Below are 8204 nucleotides of genomic sequence, written 5' to 3' on the forward strand. Positions count from 1 at the left end.
GGGGGGTGGGGGGGGGACCCTGACGTCCTTGGCATTGCCTGGGGACCCAGGACGCCCCCCACTCACTTCCAAACACCCTGGCCTGGCCCTTGTGTGGGACTCAGCCAGAAGGGGTACAGACATCCTCACCCCGTCTCTGGAGGGGACCCCTGAAGGGCCAGAGGGCTGCCCCACTAGGAGGACGAACATGTGCCCTGGGTCTCAGGGGTGCAAGGGGAGGGAGGCTCGGTTTCCCAAGGTGGCTCTGACAGGATGGCCGGCGTGGAAAGGGCCTTGGCAGAGCGGAGATGATTGCGAAAGCTTCGTGACGCTGTTTCGCTGTGTCCCATTCAGTAAGAGGCCCGCGGCATTGCAAAACCCTCCTCCGCTTCGTCCTCCACATCTTCAGCTACAACCCGAGAGCATTCAACACCAGCTCACGGCTCGGCAGCTCCTCAACAAGTTAAACACAGAATTAGCACGGGACCAGCAAATCCACGCCGCGGTATATGCCCAGGAGAATTCAAAACAGGAGTTCCGAGAAAAGCTTGGACACAGATGTTCGCAGCAGCACTTATCACAGTAGCCAAAAGGTGGAAACAGCCCAGATGTCCATCGATAGATGCTCGGATTGACACGATGGGGTCTATCCATTCAACGGACTACCGCCTGACCATGAGAAAGAATGAAATACAGACACATGTTGCAACGTGGATGCACCTTGAAAGAATTCTGCGGAAGGCCTCCTGGGTGGCTCAGTTGGTTAAACGTTCGACTCTTCATTTTGGCTCAGGTCGTGACCTCGCGGTTCATGGGTTCAAGCCCTGCATTGGGCTCTGTGCTGACAGTGTGGAGCCTGCTTGGGATTCTCTAGCTCCCCGCCCCCCTCTCTGCCCCTCCCCTGCTCATGCGCTCTCTTGCGCTCTCAAAATACACATTAAAGAGAAGAAGAAGAAGATGAAAGCATTATATGAATAGAGGAAGCCAGACACAACAGGCCACATATTGTATGATTGCCTTTATGTGGAAATATCTAGAATAGGCCAACCCATAGAGATCTGCTACACTGAGCAGGTTCACCATTTACTTGCTGTGTGACTTTGGGCAAATCACTGAATCTCTCTGTGCCTATAAAATAGGCATGATGATAAACTGAGTTATGGTGTTATCGAAAGAACAAAATGACCTACCGTTTGCATGGCGTGTAGAGTCAGGCGATTCCTGCTAACTATTCTGTGAGTGTCTGCACTTTTCATTGTATGCAGACTTTCAGGAAAGGCTTCAATGAGAAGACACTGGGTCTTGAAATACGAGTTGAATAAATTGAATTAAATAAGTGGGGAGAAGGGCCTTGTGCTGGCCATCACCCACAGTGGGGCCAAGTCCTGGGCTGGGCATGTCATCGCCCTTCTGTGGGGGATGTAGGGCTCCCCAGCAACTACCCAGTGACTGCCATTGTTGTATCCAGTTTACAGAGGAGGAACTAAGGTTCAGAGAGGTTCAAAACTCGCATAAGGTCACACAGTTTACAAGTGGCAGGATTTGAACCAGGCCTGTCTCAATGCCAGGCATTCCTCCACAGCCCACAGAGGACTGTCCAGGGCGGAGGGGGGCAGCTTCTCTGACAACAGGATGGTGACTGAGCAAAGTTTCTGCAACTTGGTTACCTACACTCTTTTCTTTTTCTTTCTTTTTTTTTAATGTTTATTTTTTGAGAGAGAGAGAGAGAGAGAGAGAGAGAGAGAGAGAGAACTAGTGGGGGAGGGGCAGAGAGAGAAGGAGACGGAAAATCCAAAGCGGGCTCTGCGCTGACCGCAGAGAGCCTGATGCGGAGCTCGAACTCATGACCTGTGGGATCATGACCTCAGCCAAAGTCGGACGCTCAACCGACTGAGCCACACAGGCACTCCCCCTTTCCTTTTCTTTTTTTTTTTTTAATTTGATTGTATAAAAGACAGAAGACCAGTAATTCTACTCCTAAGTATTTACTCGACAGAAATGCAAACATATGTCCACACAAAGACTCGTGTACAAATGTTCACAGTAGTTTTATTCAGAATCGCCCCAAACTGAGAACATCTCAAAGGAACGGGTGAGCAGATGAAACGGGTAAGCAAATGGAGTATTTTACACGGTGGCATACTATTTAGCAGTAGAAAGAATGACCCATGAGTCTAGGCAACAACATGCATGGATGTCAAAATAAATACGCTCAGCAAAAGAAGCCAGCCCCCCCGCCCCACACCACCACTGAAAAACACATGCTGTGTGACTCCGTTTACGTGAAGTTCTAGAACAGGCAAAACTAAGCAAAGGTGGAAAAGACCAGAACAGTAGCTGCTGTAGAAAACAGCGGGCGGAAACGACTGGAAGGAACGAGGGCAAGCTTAGCTGGCAATGCTCCGCGTCTTGGAGGAGCCTGAGCTACACAAGGCTCGCTGCTTGCCAGCGACAGTAGATTTTACACCTGTCCGTGACGCGGTATGTATGCGTCACCTTTGAGAAGAACCGCTAACGAGTGTTGACCTCTGGCTAATGATCGGCAGGTAAAGTGTCTGGGGGTGAAGTATCTTCAGGCCCGCAACTCCCTTTGAAACACGTCAGTGGGTGGGCGGAGGGATGGAAAGATGCGCTGATGCGTAACAAAGAGAGGGCAGGGGCGCCTGGGTGGCCCCGTCCCTTACGCGTCAGGCGTCAGGCTCTCGTCGGGCTCTTGGCTTCCGCTCAAGTCATGATCTCACGGTTCGCGGGTTTGGGCCCCACCCGCATCGGGCTCTGCGCTGACAGTGTGGAGCCTGCTTGGGATTCTCTCTCTGCCTCTCTCTCTGCCCCTCCCCCACCCGTGCTGTCTCTCTCTCTCTCTCCGGCTTCCCAGGAATCACCAGCCCTAGAGCCCCGGGTGGCACCGACTTCACCTCCCTGATCGGAGCAGAGGCCCTGAGGAAGGGACCCCCCCCCCCCGCCCCGCCCCAGGCTCTTCTGGTGGGGGGAAAACGCCTCCGGCAGATGCGCCCCTGTGCCTGACTCCCTTTTCCTCTCCATCTGTCTGTCCGCTTTTCAAACATGACCGTCTTGGTCGCGCCTGGCATCGGCTGTGCTGGCACCAGCATGCCCATCAGCAGGCGTGACCCTAACTCTGGGGACACCTGCGACGGTGACCCTGGGGACACCTGGCACCATAGCTGCTGGGCGGATGGGGGGGCTGCGTGGCGACCCCCTGGGATCCCGGCGCGGGGCAGGAGCTCCCCACTTCAGTCTGGCTTCCGCTTGCCACGTGCCTCCCCTCCCACCCTCTCCCGCGTCACCCCGTCCCCTTGGGTAGCGCCCCAGCTGGGGGCCCACACTCCTGGCTTCCGGCAGCACTGGCCCCAAGCCGGAAGCAGAACAGATGACTTTGGAAGACGCCTGCCTTCAACCTTGCTCCCCGTGCCTCCCGCTGTCCTGCCTGATTTCCAGGATCTCTGCCCCCGCTCCTCGGGACAGAGACTATGAGGCCGGCAGTGCCCTCCGAGGTCTCCTCTTCTTCCCCAACGTCCACATTCTGCAGATGGGGAAACTGAGGCCCACAAGGGGTCTCGCTTCTCTGAACCTCAGTGTCCCCCCCCACACGTGGAGATAGTAGAAGTGTCCCCCCCATAGTGGTGCTGGGAGGCTAAAATAGGTCCTGGCGGTGGCCAAGGCTTACAGCCTTTTGCAGACGAGACTCAGGTTAAGGCACACGCTTGCCCAAGGGCACATACTGAGCACCAGGAACAGGGCCTGAACCCTGAGCTGAAGCGGCCAGAAGGGCACAGGGAGTGGAAGGTAAGGTATGGGGTGGGCAGTAGCCCAAGAGGCTCCTGGGGCCTGGCCCCAAAACGGGGGGGGGGGGGGGGGGGAAGGGGTGGGACTGGCCGGCAGCTGGGAGGCTGTGCCCTCAAGCTTCGGCTCCTGTCAGAGGCTGACATTTATAACTGTGCCTAATGTTCCTGCTCGCCCGAGGGAGCCTTTCCCTCCCTAATCTGCCTGGCATTACCCAGCCTTGAAATGATGGCAATTACCCCCGGGGCTGGGTAAATGGCTGTGGGAGGAGGTGAAAAGCTTCATTGCCTTGCCTCTGGCAGCCTGCCCCTCCTCTCCCCTCCCTGCCCCACCAGGCACGCCCACTGCCTGCCTCTCCATCTCTCTCTCTCCTCGCTCTCGCTCTCGCTCTCCCTGGGTCCTACATCACAGGCTTCAGTTAGTGCCCTCAGCCCCTCTGGCCCCTGATCCAGGAACTTCAGCCCCACCGACCGTGCAGAGTGCCTCCTCCTGCCAAGAACGCTTTGCCCGTGCTCTCCCCTCCTCTCCCCTCCTCCATAGGCAGCTCCTAACAGATTTATCCTTTGTCTCCTGGGGAGACTGAGGCTCAGACTTAAACAAATTGCCCCCGTTCTCCCCGGAAGGAGTTAAGCCAACACTCTGATCCGGGAGCCCTGCCTCCAAGCCCCTTGCTCCTTCTCCAGAAACAAACGTGCCGCCACTCACCGTGAGCATTGCCACCACCTGGGCCTCTGAGACGGCTGGCAAGGAGGCACCTTGGAGCAAGGAGTGCCCAGGTTGTGTGGGCCTCTCTCAGTCTCTGTGTCTTCATCTATGAAATGGGACTGCTGTGGATCGGTGTCCACGGCAGCACGAGCCACGCTCGCCCCCAAAGGCAAAGCACCCAAGTGTCCATCAACAGTTGAATGGATACACAAATTGTGATCTACCCAACAGCGGAATATATTCAGCCAGAGAAAGGCGTGAAGCACTCCCACAAAGTACAACATGGATGAACCTTGAAGACATGACGCTGAGTGAAAGAAGCCAGGCACAAAAGGCCACGTGTTGTATGATCCCTTTTAAGTGAAAGGTCCAGAAGGGGCAAATCTGTTTATAGAGAAGGTAGGTTGCCTAGGGCCGGGGGCTGGGGGCTGGGGGCTGGGGGAGGGATGGCTAAGAGGATCCGCGTTTCCTTTGAGAAGGATGAGAATGTTCTGATGTTGACTGGGGCGATGAGCGCACAACTCTGAATACACTGAGAGTCTTTGTATACTTCCCATGGATGAATGCTATGGATTCTCCCTATCACTATTATTGAGAGTGATCTCTCAATAATAATACTTCCTACCTCTTAGTGTTTCCGGAAGGTTGAGATGAGACGGTTTAAGCACAGGGCCTAGCACAGTGCCTGGCACACAGTAAGCACTCAGTCAACGCAGCTACAGCCTAGCTGCTCAGTGCGGTCCGCGGACTGGCGGCCACACCTGGGGCTGTGCCTGAAATACAGAACCTCCCCCTGCTGCTTCACAGAGTGCAAGCAGAGGAGGCAGACAGAGAGGGAGACACAGAATCCGAAAGAGGCTCCAGGCCCCGAGCCGTCAGCACACAGCCCGACGCGGGGCTCGAACCCATGAACTGTGAGATCCGGACCTGAACCGAAGTTGGCCGCTCAACAGACTGAGTCACCCAGGTGCCCCAGAATCTGCATTTTTTATAATCTTTTTTTAAAGTGTATTTATTTATTTTGAGAGAGAGAGAAAGAAAGAGAGAGAGTGCACACGTGAGTGGGAGAGGCGCGGAGAGAGAGAGAATCCCAAGCAGGCTCCACTCTGTCAGCGCAGAGCCCGACTCAGGGCTTGATCCCACGATCCACAAGATCATGACCCGAGCCGAAATCAAGAGTCGGGACACTTAACCGCCCGAGCCACCCAGGGATCCCCGGAATTTATATTTTAATTGAGTCCTGTGCATGGTAAAGTGTGAAGAGCGCTGAACTGCACTGATAATTCTGTCATTATTCTAGGGCAGGGATTCTCAAATTTGGCTGCCCAGCAGAATCCCCTGGAGGGCTTGTTAAAGCACATACTGCTGGGATCCACCAAGAATTTCTGATTCCAGGGGCCCCTGGGTGGCTCAGCTGGTTAAGCGTCCGACTCTCGATTTTGGCTCAGGTCATGATCTCATGGGTTTGTGGGTTCGAGCCCCATATCTGGTTCTTCCTTGGCCGCACAGAGCCTGTTTGGGATTCTCTGTCTCCCTCTCTCTCTCTCTCTCTGCCCCTTCCCCCACTCTCAAAAATAAATAAATTAAGCAAACAAAAAGAATTTCTGATTCCAGAGCTCTAGGGCTGGGCCTGAGAATATGAATTTCTAAAGCATCGCCAAGCGATGCCGATACTGCTGCTCCAGGGAACCCACTCTGAAAACCACTGCCTCTGGGGTTTAGGAAGGTGCACCTGCCAGTCTCCCAGGCCCGTATGGGTGGCTAACCACAGAAGAGAGCAGGGATAGGACGGGCCTTAGGTACTGCATGTGGAAGTGCCCGGGGAACGTTTACTGTGCCCACTCTAGGGCGCCAATCCACACAAACTGACGAGAATCTCAGGGTGGGGCCCGGGCATCAGCATTTGGAAAACTCGCCTGGTGACTTCCGGGTGCAGCCAGGGGTGAGCTGCTCCGGTGCTGCCTAGAGGGGAGTGAGCAAAGGGAAAGGAACCCAAGGCACAGGGGAGTGATCAGTGTCCCACACTCATGCTTGATCCAGGCCTGGGCCCCGGACGGCCCCTTTCCCTGGACCAGGGATTACCAGGCCTGACCTCCCTGTGCACAGGCAGAGATGAAACTCAGCTCACTGTGCACCCTTTCTGGTTCCAAATATGTAAGAGGCTGGGGGAAGGCAGAGGCCCTGGAACAGAGTGAAATAGAACAGGCTAAATTGAAATTGACGACCTCCTCCACTCTCCCTGCAGAGCTTTTCAAAGGCCCTGGCCCCCGCTGGTTCTCCAACCCACCTATTACCAACTCCCACTAGGAACTGCTCTGTTGCCTGGATTGTTGGGATTTTTTTTTTTCTCTTTACAGAACAATTTATACTAAGCTGCCTCTAAATAGAGCTCTTTAAGGTAGGATTTGGTTAAAGTCGTCCTGTGTTTAATGGGCTTGGGGCTGGATGGGGGCACTCTGGTGCTAATTGCCTATTATTCCCCCCCTGAGTCCAGGGTCAGTATTTCTGCAGCCGCCCACGACTGGTTTCTCCTGGGCCTGCCCACTCACTCTCTGCTGTCTGCCCCCATTTATCCGGGAGATCAGTGGCTCTGGTGCTCAGGCTTACCAGAGACTTTCTTGGAAGCCCTGTCCCTGCCGGTTTCTGCAGGCCTCTCTCAAGCTAGAGTACTTCCTTGGGGAGCTGCTGGCTTCCTGGAAGGCAGAGAGGAACTAATGAAAAGAGAGGTACTCGAGGGGGCTGGGAGGCAGGACATAGGCAAGAGCATGGAGTATACTGTATGAATGAATAAAAACTGGGTTTGGGGGTAGAGCCTTAAGGAACCATTAACTCACACAGCCCCTTTGAGCAAATTAGGAAAAATACCTCTTTCTCTTGGAGCATAGCTTGGTGGGAAGGTCACGGACCGATCTGGGCTCCACTTGTTTCCTGGGCCAGGCAACTTTTGCAGTGCACAACCTGAACAACTGCACAAGGGAGCCTGTGGATACTCTTGCCTCTTCTCCTGGCACCAGGACCGTACTGCACACAGGCAAATAGGACCATTAATTCATCAAATGCTCATCAAATGTGCTGAACTCTGTGCTAAGTTCTGGGGACACAGCTGAGAAAGGCCTTTGCATTTCAGATCCAGTCTGTTCACAGAAACAGGGAAAAGTAATGAGTTGAAATGAGGCGAGCCAGGCACCGTGCTGAGAGTATCATCATGAGTCTTCTCATTTTATCCTCTCGACAGCTCTGGGCTATAGAAACAGAATTCACCCCTGGCTCCACAGAGACCTATTACAGAGTGACTACAGTGCCTTAGACAGAAATGGCCCAAGACAAGGAAGGGGCTAGGAAGCGACTCCCTGACGCCTCCGGCTCCGTTCTCTTGAGCTCAGATGGCACCTCCCACTGAAGTCAGGGGACAATGCAGCCTGAAGGGTGAGCTTAGGGCCGCAGACAGAGCAGAAAAGGGTGGAAGCTGAATCTGGAGTAGCAAATATCACTAACTGTATTTTGCAGATGAAGAAACGGGGACACTAAGGCCCAGACAGATTCAGTAACTTGCCCGAGGGCACATAGCTCAGAAGTGGCTAGGCATGAGCGGGGAACCAACCACGCAGAGCCTCCCAAAGCACAGGGGCTGCAAAGGTCCAAGTGAGAGATGTCTCTCCTGAGGGGAAGGCTCAAAAATGACTTCCCCAGGGGGCCCCTGGGTGCCTCAGACGATTAAA

The 8204-nt window shown here is 54.4% G+C and overlaps 1 long non-coding RNA gene across 2 annotated transcripts; it reads left to right on the forward strand.

Moving 5' to 3' along the window:
* The first annotated feature begins 3005 nt into the window (after positions 1–3005).
* On the forward strand, positions 3006–7087 carry LOC128313429 (uncharacterized). Of its 2 annotated transcripts, none has more exons than XR_008294127.1 (3): positions 3006–3783; positions 4464–4884; positions 5293–7087. It is a non-coding gene; the product is annotated as an uncharacterized LOC128313429 (long non-coding RNA). The 2 variants fall into 2 exon arrangements; XR_008294128.1 differs by having other exon boundaries at positions 4717–4884.
* The last annotated feature ends 1117 nt before the right edge of the window (positions 7088–8204 follow it).

The sequence above is a fragment of the Acinonyx jubatus genome, chromosome E1 (genome assembly GCF_027475565.1).
Source record: "Acinonyx jubatus isolate Ajub_Pintada_27869175 chromosome E1, VMU_Ajub_asm_v1.0, whole genome shotgun sequence".
Lineage (NCBI taxonomy): Eukaryota > Metazoa > Chordata > Mammalia > Carnivora > Felidae > Acinonyx > Acinonyx jubatus.